Below are 21,188 nucleotides of genomic sequence, written 5' to 3' on the forward strand. Positions count from 1 at the left end.
CTCTTCCCCTCCCGCGGCCAAGGCTCCATTGGAGCAAAGATGGCCTGGGCGCTGGGGATGGCTCCTTGGCCTCTGCCCCAGGCACTAGAGTGGCTCTGGTCGCAGCAGAGCGACGCCTCGGAGGGGCAGAGCATCGCCCCCTGGTAGGCAGAGCGTCGCCCCCTGGTGGGCGTGCCGGGTGGATCCCGGTCGGGCGCATGTGGGAGTCTGTCTGACTGTCTCTCCCCGTTTCCAGCTTCAGAAAAATACAAAAAAGAAAAAAGAAAAAGAAAAAAATATATATTTTTTATAAATTTTAATTTATTTTTTTAACATAGATTCAAGTGTCCCACTGAATATATCACCCTCACCTCCCCTTGTCCCTATTTACACCTTTTTTGGCCACCTACCCCTAACTTCCTCCCCTTTTCCATCTGAGATTTACTGTCCTGTTATCTGTATCTCTGTGTTGTGTATACATAATTTCACTAATCCCTTCATGTTCTCTGTTACCATCCCCTCACCCACCTTCCCTCTGACAGCTGTCCTTCGGATCCCTGTGACCCCATCTCTGCCTCTATTTTGTTTCTCAGTTCACTTTGTTCATTAGATTCCACATATAAGTGAGGTCATATGATATTTGTCTTTCTCTGCCTGGCTTATTTCACTTACTATAATAGTCTCCAAGTCCATCCATGACATCACAAAAGATAAGATTTCCTTCTTTTTCACAGCCACAAAGTATTTCCTTGTGTATATGTACCACAACTTTTTAATCCACCATCCACTGACAGACACTTTCCTCTGGTCATAATGTATGTTTTGTCTTTGGTTACATTTCAGATTTTCTCTCCTTTGCCTTTTTAAGTAATTTAGTTATCTCATTCCTTGGTGTAGTTCTCTTCATGTATTTTTTTTTTTTTGACAGGAGGGGAGATGGTGAGGCAGGTTCTTGCATGTGCCCTGACCGGATTCCATCCTGCAACCCCATCTGGGGCCCAATGCTGAAGTACTGAGCTAATTTTAGCACCTGAAGCTGGTGCTCTCCAATGGAGCAATCCTCATCACCTGGGGCCACCAGAGCCACTGGCTGTCGGAGAGGAATAGAGAGAGAGGAGAGAGAAGGGAAGAGAAGATGATGGTTACTTCTTCTGTGTGACCTGACCTGGAATTGAACCCAGGACATCCATATGCTGGGCTGATGCTTTATCCACTGAGCCCCCGGCAAAGGCTAGGATTTGTTGAATGTCTTGAATCTATGAATTTATATTTTTAATTAATATTAGAAACTTTTTCATCTTCATTTTTTTCTATTGAGGCAATGGCCTTCTGTTTATTCTACCCAAATTTTCTTTCTTTTTTGGAGGGAACAAAAATTGCACATACATTGTCTTAGTGTTCACTTATGCTCTGTTCATTTTCAGTAATTTTTTTTCTTTATGTGTCTTATTTTGGATAGTTTATATTGCTATGTCTCTGAGTTCACTAACATTTTCTTCTCTAGTTCTGAATCTCCTGTTGATAGTATCCAATATATTTTTATCTCAAATATTGTTGTATTTTTCTTGAATTTGGTCTCTTATTTATCTTCCATGACTCTACTTAACATCTATCTTTTTGAATATCTGAAAAATATTATAATAACTTTTCATTTCCTTGCCTACTAATTTTATCTGTTTTTCTGGGTCTGTTCCTATTGTTTGGTTTTTCTTCTCATTTTCATCCTATTTTTCTGTTTCTTTGCCTACTTGGTGATTTTTTACTGTATGCTACACATTGTAGATTGTACATTGCTAAATATTTTGAGATTACTATGAATATTCTTGAGCATTTTTTTGCAACACTGTTTAGTGGGGAATTAGTCTTCTTGAAGTTTACTTTTATTTTTTATAGTTTTGTTAAGAAAATCAGTTCAACATTTATTCTAGGTCTTACTTTGGCTCTAATGAGGCAATGGCCTTCTGATTATTCTATCCAAATTTCTGTGGACTATGAGGCTTTTATTATCACTGTGGTTGGTGAAAACACAAAGTATGCCCAGCTTCAGAAATGGTTGACTCTATTTCTTTTAGTTGTTTTTTTTTTTTTTTTTTTCTCTCTCTCTCTCTCTGGATATATTCTGATTAGCACTTGGCTAAAGAATTGAGGAGACAGCCCTCTGGCTCTATAAACTCTTTTTCCAAGTTTTTCCCTCCATGCAGTACAGCCTGAAATCTCTCTCCATCATGTAAACTGGCAAAGTGATTAGGTTCTCTTGTTTGCTTCCCAGTTCCTTAGCAATATTGCTCTGTGCTACCAGATATTTAATGCCTAAAAACATTATTTTATATTTTTAAGTCTTCCAGGAAGTAAATATGGGTTTTGAAATTCATTCTTAGAAGCACAATTTTAATCTTCTGAGTTCTAAATTCAGTTATTGTATCCTAAGTCTAGAATTATTATTTGATTTTTATACTTATAAGTTCTTTGATACTATTTTACATTTTTAATTTATTTCTGAACATCTTCATGAGAGCCACTTTAAAGTATCTAATTATTCTAAAATTTTTACTACTTTTTTATTTGATTCACTCCATTTTTGATGACTTTTAAATTTTTGTTTTATGATGAATTTTAAACATATACAAATTAGATAGAATGATATCATTAATTTGAGTTTACTCATCAGCATTCCAGTCTTTGTCAAGTGTCTCATCCAGCTCATCCACTTATCTCATACTATTTTGAAGCAAATTCCAGAAACTATGTTATTTCTTTAATAAATATTTCAAAATTTATCTTTGAAATTATACTTTAAAAACTTTAATCATAATATGATTATTATACTTAAATTTTAACTATAATCACTTTATATCATAAAATACCCAGTCAGAATCCAAAATTCCATTTGCCATAAAGATATATCTTTAACATTTATAAAATTAAAGTTAACAATGTTTATACATTGCCACTGACAGATATATAGAGTGGTAACTTGACAGATGAGTTTAATTTGTTTCATGGCCGGGCTTGTGACTCAATTTTTGCTCATGTGTCAAATCAAATTTCCCCATTTAAATTAATGGGAATGCAATTAATCCATTCTAGCCCCCAAAAACCACACAAAATTTTTTTGTTTTATATGCTTTTAAATAAGAAAATGTATTTTATAAATAACAAACATATATATTATAATATATATTCTATACATATATATATAATATATATATATATATATATATATATATATATATATGAGAGAATATAAAGAAATAAACTGGTTTATGAAGTGTATTTACCTTCAAGATCTGGTGAAAATGCTGGTGGAGAAGGAGGAGACATTAGCATAAAAATGGCTCTTCCCAAGCAGGAAGGTAATTAGCAATTTCACAAACATCTGTCCAGAGCCATGTTTAACAATAAAAGTGAGCAAAATCAGAAAATACAAATTTTACATACTCTTTTGCCCAAAACAATCATCATTTTCTTCACTGACTTTTGGCTTTTTCACCACATTTTCCTCGTGTTCACTTAAGAGGCCATTTCAACAAAAACCTTTCCATTGGAAGTTAGTTTCCTCCTCCTTTTCAAAATATTCAGCAAGCCTTCTAGTGGAGGGTGGTGGAAGCTTGTGATTCCATTATCTGCTTGTGACTTAAAGCAAAAAATGTCACAAGTGACTGCTTGTCTCTCAAATTGCTCGTGATTTCAAGTGCTCATGTGTCAAGGTACAACTGTGTTTTAAATTATTTTAATCTATAAGTTCATTTTTCTATTTTAGACAACTTTTTTTATAGCAATGAAAAGAGAAGCATTTTTTTCTGGATAGTTTTCCACAGACTAGCTTTAGCAGATTCCTTCTGTCTGGTATAGATTAATATGTTCTGTCCTCTATTTTGTGTGAATCAGTGGTTGGTACACTAAAGCCTTGGGCCAAATTTGACCAACCACAGGCTTTTGCATGATGTATAAACTAAGAATGTTCTTTTCTTTTGTAATGATTGGAATTTTTTTTTAAAGAACATGGAACAGAGACCACGTATGGTCTATAATACTTAGAATATTTACTCTCTGGTCCTTTATTTATTTACTTTTTTGAGATAAACTAACAAGAAAAAAAATAGAAACAAAAGACTCAGCTCTGGAGTACAGACTGACACCTCTCAGAGGAGATGGGGATTGGGGAGCTGGGTAAAAAGGGTGAAGGCATTAAGCAAAGAAAATAAAAGTCTTTCAACAGACAATAGTATGAGCTTTACAAAAGGGAAAGAGGGATGAAGGAGGTAGAGAGTTTAAAGGGGCGATAAATGGTGATGGAAGGAGATTTGACTTGGGGTGGTGAACACACAATACAGTATACAGATAATGTATTATGGAATTGTACAACTAAAACCATATAATTTTATTTATAAGAATGACCATATTAAATTCAATAAAAATCTAAAAACCAAAAAAATAAAATAAAATATTTGTCTCACAAAAAATAAATAAATAGATAAACATTTTTTATAGATCTCTGCTCTCAATTAATAGTTGTATCTAGAGATTTGGACTGATTAATGTTCATTTTTTCTTTATTTTTGTAAGACTAATTTATAAATGGTCTTGGCTTCTTTCATCATATGCTATTCTGGTTGACTGTTAACTCACTAAAGTAGATTGAATTCCAGATCTGGTTGACTCTTAACTCACTAAAGTTGATTGAATTCCAGACATTGTGAATAAAATAAATAGAAATTAGAATTTAAACATTATCATCCTCCAGAAAATATTTAAGGCTCATTGCACAAATTTTCTAATTTGGGAGCAAAGTACCTTAATCTAATCAATAAATATAATCATTTAAGTTTATGCTTTAGTCCTTGTAAGGTCTAGTCTATTTATTTCGCTAGGGCTAATATATATTCTTTTCAGTTCTTAAATGAAAACTTTAAATCTTTTTTTTATTTTTTATTTTTTCAGAGACAGAGAGAGTCAGGGAGAGGGATAGTTAGGGACAGACAGACGGGAATGGAGAGAGATGAGAAGCATCAATCATCAGTTTTTCGTTGCGACACCTTAGTTATTCATTGATTGCTTTCTCATATGTGCCTTGAATGAGGGCCTTCAGCAGACCGAGTAACCCCTTGCTTGAGCCAGCGATCTTGGGTCCAAGCTGATGAGCCTTGTTCAAACCAGATGAGCCCATGCTTAAGCTGGCGACCTTGGGGTCTCGAACCTGGGTCTTCTGTATCCCAGTCCGATGCTCTGTTCACTGTGCCACTGCCTGGTCAGGTGAAAACTTTAAGTCTTTATCAGTGCTCATCCTTCTTTTGGGTCCCTGAACTTCAGTAAGTTCTCTCAACCCCAGAAGACTGCTGAAACTTCTGCCTTGGAATCTTTCAGGAAAAAGTTGGATCAAATGTCAGATCTTCTCTTGCTATCTTTTCGCTGGACTATTGGTCCACAAGTCCTTCCTGCATCCTTAGCTTTCTAATAATTTAAAGTATATTTGTCTAGCCTTTCCTCATGTTCTCAACAGGAGGGTTGCTGCAAAACAAACTAATGCACCATTGCCAAAAGTGGAAATTACACATTGCATTTGAGATGCCTGTGCAATATCGAAAAATGAAATGTCTAAGAGGGCAATTAGATGTAAGGATCTAGAACAATTTCTGTCTCTTAAATATAGTGTTTTCCTACATCTCATCTCCTTGTCCTCAAGCAACCTAATAAATCCCTATGGAATCATTTACCATTTTTTTGTGTGTTTTTTAATGTCTCCTCTTTCGAATATATTTCATCCACGGCTCTCTTCTAAGACTTATACTTGAGTTTAAGCTGTCTGCTAGATATCTACATTAATGCCCCTCCACACTTTAAAAGCAGATCTCTTGTTTTCTCCCCAACCCTACCAACTAACTTATTCTTTTTTTTCTAAGTCAATTTTTTATTTCTTAGCACTGTCTTCAGTTTTTCAACAAGTCCTGATTATTTACCCCCTAAATATCTCTCGATTCCATTTATTTATCTCCATCCTTATTGCTACCATTCTTCTGAAGCTACTGTATAGATCATTTTCATGTCAGGGACCATAAATTATTCACCATTTTACCTGTAGTACAATATCAAACACTCAAAAATATTTAATTGAGCAGAATGTATTTTATTGAAATTTGAGGGTAAATTACATATAATTAGCATCTTAAAATGGGAAAACATGAACTGTTAGAATCTCAGTTCTGTGATCTCACAGGTTCTGGAGTCACACTAATATGAATTCAAGTCTTGTTTTTCTGATTTACTGTGTGAAATTAAGTAAAGTGTTAATTTCTTAGAGTCTCAGTTTTTTTATCTGAAAATGGTAATTTTCTCCATCTGTAAATGATAATGTTGAATTAATCATAAATTTATCAAAACGAAATAAAATAATGCACTGATGTAGAGAGCATAGATCATTGTCAGGAACATAGGAAATACTAAAAGTTAGCTATTCTTAACAGTAGTAATAAAGTTGTGTATCCTACTTCACTTTGTACAATATAAAATTTGGATAATCACAACTTTTGTACATTCATTCATATACTGGTCATGGTCATTTAAACTGGAAAGATTTTATACATGGTACCAAGTTAGGGAAAATTTATTAGTCCATATATTTTAATGTTCATGCATTATACTTAAAAGTAAGGGTGTTTTGATATAATTTATTTGGAAATTTGGAAGTTTTAAAAAATCAAATTCACAGACTCAGGAAAAAGACAGTCTTTTTAATCATTAAAGTAGAATAACACCTGAGCTAATTTTTTATCACATAGTCACCACTTAGGGAAAACAAATTTATTTATGGAAAATGCTGAAGATCTTTATTCAGGATATTTTTATACTTGACATGTAGTTGTTTCTAAACTACACTCATTTTCTTTAATCCAATCAATTGCTATGCCTCTTATATGTGTGATATGAATTTTCTGAATACTTTTGTGTGCTTTACATGAACATTATTTGCAATCAGAAATTTATATCACTCCAAGAGTAAACTAGAAAATTAATGTTTCAAGCTCAGGTTTTCAAAGACTCATTTTAATTTCTATTTGTTATTGTAATTATACATTTTTAAATTATATTGAATGTATAATCTTAGATTTCACACAATTATTTAATGACTGCCTAAAGCCCTGCCATCTGAGTAGTCTGTATTTTACAGATTGGTTTAAAATGACCAGATCTTCACCAAATGTTTTTCAGTTATTCATGTTCATGTTCAGCTAGTTGTGAAATATTCAAAAACATTCTACATACCTTGTATAAACTATAACTTTACTTTTTCTAAGGTAAAATTACACATGACAAATACATTTATATATTTATTGCTTGTGGACATTGCCTGTGTTTTTTTTTTTTTTTTACCTTTTTTCTTTTTAGAAATAAAACAATGAGTCACTGCCCCCTAAGCTTTTTTTTTATAATTTTATTTTTAATGGGGTGACATCAATAAAACAGGGTACATATATTCAAAGAAAACATGTTCAGGTTATCTTGTCATTCAATTATGTTGCATACCCATCACCCAAAGTCAGATTGTCCTCTGTCACCTTCTATCTAGTTTTTTTTTGTGCCCCTCCACCTTTCCCTCTCCCTCTCCCCCTACCCCCTGTAACCACCACACTCTTATCAATGTCTCTTAGTCTCACTTTTATATCCCACCTATGTATGGAATAATGCAGTCCTTGTTTTTTTCTGATTTACTTATTTCACTCTGTATAATGTTATCAAGATCCCACCATTTTGCTGTAAATGATCCGATGTCATCATTTCTTATGGCTGAGTAGTATTGCATAGTGTATATGTGCCACATCTTCTTTATCCAGTCATCTATTGACGGGCTTTTTGGTTGTTTCCATGTCCTGCCACTGTGAACAATGCTGCAATGAACATGGGGCTGCATGTGTCTTTACATATCAATGTTTCTGAGTTTTGGGGGTATATACCCAGTGGAGGGATTGCTGGGTCATAAGGTAGTTCTATTTTCAGTTTTTTGAGGAACCACATACTTTCTTCCATAATGGTTGTACTACTTTACATTCCCACCAAGAGTGAATGAGGGTTCCTTTTTCTCCACAGCCTCTCCAACATTTGCTATTACCTGTCTTCCCTAAGCTTTTAAAAACAGCATATATTAGTCAACAGTAGGGTAAAAACACAATCTAGGTGTTCACTGAAGCCTGAACAAAAAATTAATGAGACTTACTTTGAAATATCAATGTGTGGATTAACATTGCAATCCTTTAATATTAAAAAGTAGGAGGGCTATAAAACTAAGCCCTTCAAAGAAAATCACTGCTCTGATGGTTAGTTGGTTTATTAATGTTGTTTAAATTATTTTTGCTGCTGATTCCTCTTCCTTGTTTTGTGCGAGGGTGGTGATGGAAATACAATAATTTGTTGTCTATTTGTGGGGTTTAGGTTCCAGAACCACCCATGATATGCAGAAATCTGCAAAGTAGCGACCTTATATTTATTTATTATTTATATATTTAAGGCTTTATAAACCTTCCCCACAGTCTTATGAACCTTTCCCACACTGTTATTAACCTTTACCACACTCTTATATATAAACACTCCCTATACTCTTAAACACTTTCTACACTCTTAAACTTAGGTAATTTTAACAATATATAAAATTCAACATGGGTACTCACCAGTGAATATACAATAGTGCGCCATGTATGATCTGTCGTGGGTAAACTAACTCAAGTGGAAGTGGCTGTAGCTGCGTTTTCCACATGTGCAAGTCTTTGTCTACTTATCTGCTGTATGCTATGTATTTTATTTCAATTTCTATTCTTTTAATGTATTTTAATTAATGATTTTATATTGTTTTCCATTTTTTAAGCTATAAAATGCTTATTTTACCACAAAAATAATTAAAATAATAAATATAAAAAATACCCATATACCACAAAATTTCACGATATAATGAAAAATTCATGATACAAAATTAGATATATACAAATTTAAAAATCTGCGATACAGTGAGACCTCAAAATGTGAACCATGATATGGCGAGAGATGACTGTGTACACAGGGTGGAGACCACTGAATGAGAGCATATTTGTTGTAAATAAAGTTGGTGACCTAGGTTGGGAGAGGATTAAACATTAATGTACTCTGAGTAACTCAATTACCTGAGACATTCTTTACATAAGAAAGAAAACTCTACATATAAGTGAAATCATATGGTACTTGTCTTTCTCTGACTGACTTATTTCACTTAGCATAATAGAAAGGAAGCTTATAAGTAATTTGACCTTTTATAAAGGCATGGACTTTATAAGAAAGACTTGGCATGGTGTGAACACACAATACAGTATACAGAGATTTGTTGTGGAATTGGGCACCTGAAGCCTTTATAATTATATGTTAACCAGTGTTACCCCCAATAAATTCGATACAATTTTAAAAATGAAAGCTCAGGACTTGCATGCTGTCTGTGTTGGGGAAATGACTTGACTTTGATGGGGAGCTTCTTAAAGGTCCAGACCTTATCTATCAGGTTTAATTATGTATCTTTAGTGTTTAGCACATGGTAGTGCTGAAACCTATTTGTTGCAAGAAATATAAGATAATCTCAAATGTTGATAAGATTTATGTTAATATGACTTCCTGAATCCTGAGGGTTCCAGAAATTAAAGATTTCAAACAGAGCAAGGAAATGGCAATTTGAAGTATTAAATAGTAATGAGGAAAGCAGACCTGAATGCATTAATGAGGATACTTGATTAGTTAAAAAGAAGGAAGACAGCACTGTATACTTAGAGGAAAAAAAAAAGAAACAAGGAAGTGGATAAGAAATATCAAAATGGTTTGAAAGTCTTCAAATCAATTGTAACTTTGTCCAGACTCTCTTGACTTTCACTCCAATGTTGAAAAAACAGCAAAGTCTATTTAGTCTACCAATTAAACAACTTTCCATTCTAGCCCTTCTTTGTCATTCCCACTACAGCAAATCTAGTAATGTTTCTCATGATTTCACATCAGAGCATTCACAACAATCCTCTGTGAATGTAGGTTCCACAAAAGATAGGATTTTGTAAATATTATTCACTTCTGAATCCTTAGAACTTGTAATAATGTCAAACACATTGACTGCTTTCAATTACTATTTTGTCCATTTATTCAAAAAGTATTTGTTCAACACCTACCATGTTCCAGGCACTGAGATAAGGAATTTAGGAATAGTGAAAACAAGTTAGGCAATATCTTAGGCCACATAAAACTTATAATTTAATAAAGTTGTGAATAGTAATAATCATGAATATGTAGCATATTTCCAAATACCAGATAAGTTCTATGAGAATAGACTATGAAGATAAAATGTTGTGGGGGTTGAAGGTCATTTTAGACAGGGTTCAGAGGCCTTTCTGAAGAGGTGCCCTCCTCAGAGACATGAAGAAAAGAAGTAAGCAAGTCATAGGAAGATCTAGTGAAAAGTCATTTCAGGAAAAGGGAACAGCTAGTGTAAGTACCTTGGAATGTGAAAATACTTGATATGTCTATAGCAGAGTAAAAAAAGGCAAAAAAATGGTAAGAGTTGGGATTTCAAATTGCTTTGTTGAATAAACGATAGACACATCAGCACTTTATTTAATTTATTTACTTTATCAAGGACACAGTGGCTTTCAGATGTTAAACTAGGTAAAAATGAAACAGGACAGTAAGAAGCTAGGAAAGCCTGACCAGGCGGTGGCGCAGTGGATAAAGCGTCGGACTGGGTTGCAGAGGACCCAGGTTCGAGACCCCGAGGTCGCCAGCTAGAGCGTGGGCTCATTCGGTTTGAGCAAAGTTCACCAGCCTGGACCCAAGGTCGCTGGATCGAGCATGGGGTTACTCAGGCTGCTGTAGCCCCACAGTCAAGGCACATATGAAAAACCATCAATGAACAACTAAGGTGTTGCACAAAAAACTAATGATTGATGCTTCTCATCTCTCTCCCTTTCTGTCTGTTTGTCCCTATCTATCCCTCTCTCTGACTCTCTCTCTCTCTCTCTCTCTCTCTCTCTCTCTCTCTAAAAAAAAAAAGCTAGGAAAATTCCTTGGGAAATGTAGAAATGGAACGGGTAAACTGAGACATCTGAACAAACGAGCCAAACAATATACAGCCAGATAATAAATCACAAGGTCTTATCTTACCCATTTCAGACCATGCTGGGGCAGACCCACCTTGGTCTTGGTCCCTCTTCAGTGACATTCTTTAAAGGTGAAATTGATGAGAAAATGACCTATACACTCATTTGATTCATCTGCATATTGAAGGACACACTTGGAAATCTAGTGAATTCTTTTGAGATCCTCCCCTAAGATCTCCCTAAAATTCCCACCTTTAGAAAAAAGATAAAAACTTTTTCTTTATGTATGACAGAGACAGAGAGACAGAGAGAAGGACAGACAGACAGGAAGGGAGAAAAATGAAAAGCATCAGTTCTTCATTGTGGCACTATAACTGTTCATTGATTGCTTTTTCATATGTGCCTTGATGGGGGGGGGGGGCGGGAGGGCTACAGCAGACAGAATGACCCCTTGCTCAAGCCAGTGACCTTGAGTTCAAGCTGGTGAATCTTGCTCAAACCAGATGAGCCCACATTCAAGCCATTGACCTCTCGGTTTTGTACCTGGGTCCTCTGCACGGCAGCCTGATGCTCTATCCACTGTGCCACCACCTGGTCAGGCAAAGATAAAAGCTCTTAAGATAAAGAACCCAGTGCCCACTTTCTCTGGAGCATGCTCATAACTTCTTTCTTTAGGCGTGAATCTTTACTTTCTTTCTCCTAAGCTCTAAGGGTCTTCATGAGACTTGCAATTAGGGGAGCAAAACCTATCTCTAAGGGCCCCTCTTTTGCCTCTGTATCATTTTTCCTGAGTTTGTGCAATCCAGCTGGTTCACTTCTGCTTTGTGACTTTCTTTCTAAAAGGCCAAGGAAAGTCTAAGCAGCCTGATAAATCTTCTCTTTAAGGGTACTTTTACTTTGCTAAATAAACTTTCTCATGCTAGCATGCTAGGGCCCTTGGCTCGAATTCTTCTTTTGCTGAATTCAAGAACTGAGAACCAATGTCACAGGTAATAAGGATGCTGTGATTCATTACAGAAAATATGTACTTCATGCTAATTCAATCAAACTAAGAAAAATATCATCTCTGTTCCTGCTAAGCAGTGCCAAATAAGTCAATCTGTATCTCTGAACCTCTCTCTGATGACTTAAGAAAAAAAACAAAAATACTTTTTAAGGGTTTATTAGCCAGGACTCTGAATAGGACCCTTGAAGTATTGTTGCAGTCCAACTGAAGCACTAAAAGAAAAGATGCACAACTAGGAAATAAATTAAAGTAAAATCTCATAAGTAAGAAAGACATGTACAACTGGCCTTGTTTGTCACATCCATTCCTTCATTGCACAAAAACTCCAAAGAACACTGGTTAGGACCATCTGAGAATATTAGCAATTTGACAATAAGGAGAATCATAGAATTTCTTATTTCTTCTATGGACTAATACTGAGCTCCACATCATGGTAAAAATGTGGAGTTTGTGAGAATCCAAGATTAAAGTAGATAATGTAAACTAGCTAGAAGTTGAATTAATATTTTTTATAAAATGGTAAGTTTATAGTAAGAAATAAAATCCATGAGATATGATTATATTCAGAATCATGTGAACCAAACAAAAACTGCATATTCAAGTAAGAAGTAATCAGTGGTTTACATTCTGTATTAACTCAAGTACCACTCTTATTTTCAGGTGAAATTAAGCATATAAATATATATTTGATAGAAGAATGTAACCTTATACTATAAAATGAAGCCCAGTACATGACAACAATATTGCACTTAGCCTCCTAGATTGTTACTTATTCAAATAATAATAAAGTACTTAAATTTTGATAGCTTTCCATCCCACTGCTCCAACCCCAAGAACTGAAACATTAACAAATTAAGATAATATATATTGAGATAAAGCTAGTCTTGCTAATTGTAAAGCTTTAGCTAACTGATTAAATCTAAAAAGGCCTACTTTAAGCAAATACTTGGTTTAACTCTATACTGTTTTAAACCTAAGAAGGATGCCTCTCCTTGAATTTATTTGGTGAAGGGGTTCAATAGTCATGTAAAAAAAGCAATCATTTTGTTTTTTAATCATGAACAATGAAATTCATCATCACTATCACCAGTGTCCTAAAGATTAACCAATTATTTACTATATTGAACTGTGTGACTGTGATGAGTTATCACAAGTCAAATTGGGAAACGGAGTTTCATAATCTAGATTTTTCGGTGATCAAACCCATCATATTATTTACTTGTTCATCAGATATGTGAGTTTCTGCTACATACAAAGTATACTGTTGTGTGTATGTGTGTATAATTATATATACATATATATATATATATATATATATATATATATATATATATATATATATATATATATAGAGAGAGAGAGAGAGAGAGAGAGAGAGAGAGTTTCTTTGTTTGTTTCAGGGAGCTCACATTAGCCTGGTTCTAGATGTTCAAGATCTGTTACACAATAGTTGCAAAATATATATTCATTGAGTGAAAGAAAAGGTTTTTTTCATTCAGGAGTTTACATCTAAGATATATTTTCATTAATATGGGGCAAACTTAGAGAATAAGACATAATAAAACAACAGTATCAACACTTTTATTTCTAAAATTCTGTAATTATCTGCCAAAATATTAATTGCCAAACTTATATTTCATTTTCTAATTAGGATAAATAAATACTAATAAAGAACAATAATGAATTTGTAGTCAGGACAAACTGTAAAAATTAAAAGTCTAAAACTCTTTTATAACAATGTGGTTAATACATGAATTCTTCAGAAGGAAGTATAGTCCTAAGAACTATTACATAGTTGAGAGTATAACATTGGTTGATTTATATTCCTCCAACTCTGTCTTGTAGTGGTGGTATTATAGTGGCCTCAGAATTATTCATAGCTTTAGGTATATAAGTCAAGCATTCAAGAAATGTTTTATTTCCTAGATGCTTTGCCTCAAATAAGATATACTTACAAGAAATGGCTGATTATAATACAAAAAGGCAGTCTTCTTTGTGTAATTGTGAATAACTGAGAGCATACAATCAATTTATTTTTGCTTAATTATTACTATTTAAAACAGAAAAATGATGACACTAACTAGCTATGTGACTGTGATCCCTTAAATTTTGGTAGTTTAGTTTCCTCATTGTTAAAATGAGACTTGTCCTGAAGTCCTTCTCTGGTCTCTAAATTTATGAATCTAACATTAACTATCCTCAAGCCTTATACCATTGTACTTTTTAAATTAAATTTATTGGGGTAACATTGATTAATTCGATCACATAAGTTTCAAGTATACATTTCTATGATACATGATCTATATGCAGATATGAGCAGACCAACATACATATTTTTTAAGATATGAGTTGCGACTTGGTCTGTAGTTTTATTCAAGATCCGAGCGAAATTCTGAGATACAAGTTGTGATTCGGGAAGCTGCCACTAGTTGGCATGTTGGCACACAAGTCCTGTATTGGCAGCACAACACCAGCATCTCATTCTTTCTCATGTGTTACCCACATAATCAAGTCGAATCTTGTGCACTGTACTCGTTCTTGCATCATTTTTGCATTTTTACTAACTATTTTTGTGTGCTATCATAGGGCCAAAGAAAGTGAGTGTAAAGGACAGTGCTGAGAAGAAGAAGAGAATGATGTAAAGTAAATTTTGCTTTACTTTATCTTGCATTACTCCAGTGGTAGTCAACCTGGTCCCTACCACCCACTAGTGGGCGTTCCAGCTTTCATGGTAGGTGGTAGCAGAGCAACCAAAGTATAAATAAAAAGATAGATTTAACTATAGTAAGTTGTTTTATAAAGATTTATTCTGCCAAACTTAGTGAAAATCTGACATAAAGTACTTGGTATGTAATTATTATTATATGCTTTAACTTGTTATAACTCTGCTATATAAATTTTATAAAGTAAAGTTACTTCCCTACTTTATAAGTCACCATTACTGTGGAACCAATGGGTGGTTAGAAAATTTTACTACTAACAGAGATACAAAAGTGGGCGGTAGGTATAAAAAAGTTGACTACCTCTGCTTTACTCAATAGAAGTAAAGCAAGAAATATAGGACCGCAATACATCTACAATTTGTACCATCCTTAAACAAAAGGATGCCATCAAAAGTGCAAATCCAGCAAAAGGAACTACAATTCTGTCCCAATTAAGGACAAATATCCATGAAGAAATGGAGGAGCTTCTGCTGGTGAGGGTGAAAGAGAAAGAGCTGGCAGGAGATACAGTGATGGAGACTGTAATATGCAAAAAGGCATGTATTATTTACGGCAACTTGAAAAAGAAAGAACCATCAACCTCAAAAGAGGCAGCAGAAGATACGTTTAAGGCAAGTCATAGCTGGTTTAAAAATTTCAAGAGATCTGGCATCCACTCAGTGGTGAGGCATGGTGAAGCTGTGAGTGCTGACGTTAGGCAGCTGAAGAGTACATCGCACATTTTGCTGTGCTTATTGCAAAGGAAGGCTACATCCCCCAACAAGTGTTCAACTGTTGTTCCTGACAAAACAGGATTGTTTTGGAAAAAAATGCCCTGGAGGACTTTCATCACTGCAAAGGAGAAGAAGCTACCAGGCCATAAACCCATGAAAAACCATCTGACCCTTGCATTGTGTGCAAATGCTAGCAGTGACTGTAAAGTAAAGCCCCTGCTAGTGTATCATTTTGAAAATCTCGAGCCTTTAAAATTCATAAGATTCTTAAAGGAGAACTGCAAGTTATGTGGCACACCAATGCTAGGGCATGGGTTATGCAGCAGTTTTTTATTGAATGGGTAAATCTCATCTTTGCTCCTATAGTGAAGAAATATCTTCAAGAAAATAAACTCTTGATAAAAGCATTATTAATCCTTGATAATGCTCCAGCCCACCACCTGGTCTTAAAGATGACATTCTCAATGAGTTCAAATTCATGAAAGTCCTCTACCTCCCACCCAACATGACCTCAATCTTGCAACCTATGGATCAGCAGGTCATTTCCAACTTTAAAAAGCTTTAAACAAAGCACTTGTTTGCCGCTGCTTTGAGGTGAGTGAAAATACAAATCTAACCCTTCGAGAGTTTTGGAAAGATCACTATGACATCATGATATGTTTATGCATTATTGACTTGGCATGGCAAGAGGTTATAAGAAGAACCTTGAACTCAGCATGGAAAAAGTTATGGCCTGTTATTGTTACAGACAGGATCTTCAAAGGATTCGAACCAGAGACCAAGACCAAGGTAGAAGCATTGGAGGAGATTGTGTCCCTTGGAAAATTGATGGGTCTGGAGGTAGATGAAGGTGATGTAAACGAGTTTGTCAAGGAACATGAGGAGGAATTCTAAACTAAGGAGTTGAAGGAGCTACAGATGATGCAACAATCAGAGCCTGTCTGAAACATCTTCTCACTTTTAGGTTTATGTTCTGAAATACTACACAGAGTATCTGTACATTACTGTGGTCCTGATGCTTCCAGGGATATGCTCTTTAGCTTTGCATGTTTAAGAACTCTGTTGCTGACATATGCATGTGTACTTCTTTCTGGAACTACTTTACTTGAAATTCATGTTCACGTCTTCTATTTTGCCAACATGATTTGTGATATGTTATAATTAATTAACTAAAGCTCATCTTACAATTGCTCTATTTTTGTCTCCTTAATTGAGTCTTGAGTGACACATTTTGCTTCCTTGATGAGATTCAGCTCAGAAAGCTTCCTAGGTTCTCAGCAACATACATTCATTTTTTACTCTGATCAATGTCCATTTCAAAAACTAACAGGGTTCCCCCTTTTTTTTTTTTTTTTTTCATTTTTTTTTTTTTTTCATTTTTCTGAAGCTGGAAACGGGGAGAGACAGTCAGACAGACTCCCGCATGCGCCCGGCCGGGATCCACCCGGCACGCCCACCAGGGGCTACGCTCTGCCCACCAGGGGGCGATAATCTGCCCATCCTGGGGGTCGCCATGTTGCGACCAGAGCCACTCTATCGCCTGAGGCAGAGGCCACAGAGCCATCCCCAGCGCCCGGGCCATCTTTGCTCCAATGGAGCCTTGGCTGTGGGAGGGGAAGAGAGAGACAGAGAGGAAAGCGCGGCGGAGGGGTGGAGAAGCAAATGGGTGCTTCTCCTGTGTGCCCTGGCCGGGAATCGAACCTGGGTCCTCCACACGCTAGGCCGACGCTCTACCACTGAGCCAACCGGCCAGGGCCCAGGGTTCCCCTTTTTACAGTAAAGAATGGCATCCATGATGTCAAAATAAATCTGAGACATTTAGCTACAAGATCTAGCTTGGTTACAAAATATTAGTTATACAAATAGGTGTTTAAAAGAAAAGATCTAAATGTGTTACTATTTTATTTGAATTGTGCTTATGTTTGACACTTGCACAGTTTAAATTTTTCATGTTGAGGTACTTTTCATAAAGTATACATTCAATTTGGCTCTAGCCATTGGTAAACAAAGAGGTACAGTTGTATGCATCTAAACTTATAACATTCATTATGTATTTAAGGATATACAATCCATAGTGAATTCATGCACTGTGCTAAGCAACAGTGATGCAAGAGTGAAATAGAAATTGTTCCTACCTTTAGAGGTGATTGCTATTTATTCTAGCATTCCAAAAACATGTTTATTGAAATTTAATGTCCTTTGAGATTGGGTATTTGAAACCATGAGTGTTCAGAATATATACTAAAACATTTAAAGCTTTTGGACTTATTGGCTGGGGGAACCTTATTTCACTTTTTTTTTAACCCAGAGGAACACAAATTACTTGACTAAAGATCTTTTCCTTCATATTCTCTCTCCCTCTCTCTCTCTCACACACACACACTCACACTCACACATAAATATTGACATTTTGCAGGGTGTATATGCTCATAAAACAAAGGTTGAAAATGTCAATCTAGTCCATTGCAAAAAGAAAAAGAAAGAAAGAAAAAAGTGAAAGGAACAGATGTGGTTTGTTTCTCACCTGGCACCATATGTGGGGAAAAGCATAGCTTATACCTGCAATCTTCTTATAGGATTGCTGGGGAAAGGTAAAAAGTTTCTGTTGTTTATGAGATAATATAGTTATTCTGCAATTCAGTTTTTAACCACTTTTAGGAATATTTCATTTAAAAGTAAGCTTACTATAATTTATGCTATTATAAAAATTATAATCTGGACATTTTTATCTAGCTACTGTATACTACTAGTATTAACAAGGCAAGAAGTGGTCCTGGCCAGTTGGCTCGGCAGTAGAGCATCAGCCTGGCGTGCAGGAGTCCTGGGTTCGATTCCCAGCCAGTGTACACAGGAGAGGCGCCCATTTGCTTCTCCACCCCTCCCCCTCTCCTTCCTCTCTGTCTCTCTCTTTCCCTCCCGCAGCGAGGCTCCATTGGAGCAAAGATGGCCCGGGCACTGGGGATGGCTCTGTGGCCTCTGCCTCAGGCTCTGGATGCAACAGAGCAATGCCCCAGAGGGGCAAAGCATCGCCCCCTGGTGGGCATGCCGGGTGGATCCCGGTCGGGCGCATGTGGGAGTCTGTCTGACTGCCTCCCCGTTTTCAGCTTCGGAAAAATGAAAACAAACAAACAAACAAACAAAAAACAAGGCAAGAAGTAATTCTAGTTCAATAATTCTAGTTCAAAAATTATGAATCATGTTTGTACTAATCCAGAATTCCTATACCTAGTTACTGGTTAATTTTAACTCTTTTTTCAATAAGACAGGGTTGCTATAGGGAACTTTATTTTCAAGTAAATTGAGCCATTATGGTTTATTCACAATAGTGAAATAATATTTGAGCATTGCATAATGTAAATAATTAAATGGTTTGAATGTTGACTTAAAGTACCAGACTGGAGCACTGATCTACAGATTCACTTTCAAGGACTTCGAGAGTTCAGTACTTTCAGTTTGAGGTTGTAGTTTTATATTCTTTGGCAGAAATAAAGGTATTTCAACTGTTATAAGTAGTTCTTAAAAAATGGTCAGTATTCCAGGTGGTGGCACAGTGGATAGAGCACCAGGCTGGGACATGGAGGACCCAGGTCAAAACCCCTTGAGTGTGGGCTCATCTGGTTTGAGCAAGGCTCACCAGCTTGAGCCCAAGTCACTGGCTTGAGCAAGGGTCACTTGCTCTGCTATAGCCCCCCCCAATCAAGGCACACATGAGAAAGCAATCAATGAACAACTAAGGTGCTGCAATGAAGAATTGATGCTTCTCATTTCTCTCCCTTCCTGTCTCCTGCCCCTATATGTCCCTCTCTCTGTCTTCTCTATCTCTTTCAAAAAAAAGAAGAAAAAGGTCAGTATTTCTCCCATTAGTAGTTTGCATATACCTTCCTATTTCAGGTGAAATTCTCTAAACAAAAGGTGTCAAAGTATTTTCCAATTATGATTTTATCAACTCAAGTTACCAAAATGAGTTGAATATTTTGTATAAGCCAACAGTCCTTCAGAGAAATGTAATTTGTAATTTAAAAGTCTCAAGAGTAAGAAAGTATCATACTTTATTAGATTTTTAGGGGTATCAAAACTTGATATATTCTGCTTTTTTGTTGGTGGTGTTCATAATAATGTGAATCAATAATAAATTAGCATGAAATAGCAATTCCAGTCATATCAGTAGGCATGTCTTCAAGGTCAGTTTAAATGATTTATGACTGAGAAAATTAGTATAGATTTTCTGATTTGTTTATCTAGACATCTTTCATTTTCAGGGACTAAGTGTTCTTCAGGTTTTCCAGCATGCTCGATATTGTAATTATCATAAAATACCATCCATTGAAAGTATTTCATATTACATTGAAAGGAAAGATTGTAGTGACATATATTCTGTCCTTAAGTATCCATTTGTTAATTTATGCATTTCATCAACATGTACTAAGTTCCCATTTGGTACTAAGCACTGAAGTAGGCAAAGGGATATATATGATACTGAAAAGAACAGAGAACCTGATTTCAAAGATTAGTGCATAAGAACAATTTATAATAGATAAATTCTGTGGAATATCTTACGTACTTTACTAGAATGAATAAAGTTCCTTAGAAACACAAAGGCAGTGAAAAAAAGGGAATTTGTATCAATATAGATAATTCTAGAAACCAGGCCTCAACAAAGTTAAAGTAAGTAGAATTAGAGTATACTTTGAGAGCTGTAAGGAAAAGAGTTATCCTTTATCTTAATTACTCCTATTACATGCAAGTCACTTAATTTTATTTAGGCAATGTTCTAAACATTCAAATGCTAAATAAAATTTTCATCATGCAGTTTCACAAACACTTTGAGAGCCTCAGTTCCTACATTCTAACAAACTAATATTGTGTCAAATCTACATGGAGACTAACTCATTATAATGTTATTTTTTTAATATAATTTGCCTTCAATTTTTAATTGAATTTGTTAGAATTGTACTAGTTAACATAATCATACAAGTTTTAGTTTTAATATTGTCAGTGTATTTAGATTTCACAACAGTTAGAAATAATGGAAATTTGCCTTATACACAATAAATACATGAATTAATTTAAATTGAATTCAAAACAATGCAGCATAATTTAACTTTTAATTTCATATATATATATATATATATATATACACACACACACACACACACACACACACACACACACTTGTATTCTATTAGAGAACCACATTTCTACTGAATCAGGAATAATGGAACAAATTGTGGAATAACCATTTGTAAATTAGTGTTTGAACTAATTCTGGAAGTATTTGTCTTTATAAAGTGCTATTTGGTTGAATGACAATGCACCATAAGAGCATGATAAATGCCTGATTCTTTATTGCTAAAAGTAAGATAGATTTCACAATTAAAAATTCATGTGCATTATTCTAGTTGTCAGTTCTTTAAAAATAAAATCTTATAGCCCTGGCCAGTTTGCTCAGTGGTAGAGCATCAGCCTGGCGTGTAGGAGTCCCGGGTTCGATTCCCAGCTAGGGCACACAGGAGAAGTGCCCATCTGCTTCTCCACACCTCCCCCTCTCCTTCCTCTCTGTCTCTCTCTTCCCCTCTCACAGCCAGGGCTCCATTGGAGCAAAGTTGGCTGGGGCACTGAAGATGGCTCTGTGGCCTCTGCCTCAGGTGCTAGAATGGCTCTGTTTGCAACAGAGCAATGC

General features: G+C 35.4%; 1 pseudogene; it reads left to right on the forward strand.

The window, feature by feature from the left end:
- LOC136386444 (probable ATP-dependent RNA helicase DDX5 pseudogene) overlaps positions 1–16,402 on the forward strand; it is a 93,320-nt pseudogene extending 76,918 nt beyond the window's left edge.
- Positions 16,403–21,188: the final 4,786 nt, after the last annotated feature.

This window comes from Saccopteryx leptura, chromosome X (genome assembly GCF_036850995.1).
Source record: "Saccopteryx leptura isolate mSacLep1 chromosome X, mSacLep1_pri_phased_curated, whole genome shotgun sequence".
Lineage (NCBI taxonomy): Eukaryota > Metazoa > Chordata > Mammalia > Chiroptera > Emballonuridae > Saccopteryx > Saccopteryx leptura.